The sequence below is a fragment of the Carlito syrichta genome, unplaced genomic scaffold (genome assembly GCF_000164805.1).
Source record: "Carlito syrichta isolate Samal-C Ts95f unplaced genomic scaffold, Tarsius_syrichta-2.0.1 Scaffold304427, whole genome shotgun sequence".
NCBI classification, from domain to species: domain Eukaryota; kingdom Metazoa; phylum Chordata; class Mammalia; order Primates; family Tarsiidae; genus Carlito; species Carlito syrichta.
The window spans coordinates 281,837-282,290 of record NW_007248523.1 but is presented as its reverse complement, the minus strand read 5'-3'; positions in this window follow the sequence as shown (position 1 = coordinate 282,290).

Genomic DNA, 454 nt, shown 5'->3' with positions numbered 1-454 from the left:
AGTTGCCCAGGTTGGACTCGAACCCCTGGGCTCAGGCAATCCTCCCACTTCGGCCTCCCACGGTGCTGGGATTACAGGCGTGAGCCACGGCGCCCGGCCCTTGCTTCGTTTTTGGTGCAAAGGGAGACAAGGACAGAGCTCATGGGGTGGGCACTGTGGGATTGGGCACTGCACTTTCTGCCAATTTGGGGAGTAACCCCCGAAGGGAGCCGCACTGACTCCTCTGGAAGTTTGTGTACGCACCACAATCAACGGGTAGATGTAGATCCGGGCTTTGGGGCCCCTTCTGACGACGATGGAAGATAAGGGATCATTACCAAGGGCAAAGGGGAGAGCAATAAAGTAATCCAACGGCGGAAAAACGGAGATTTACAGTCATTTTGCCAAACTCTTGAACTGCCTCCCACGTCTTCTATTTTGGAGCAGGAGAAAGCGTCGCCAGGCCCGTCCGGGG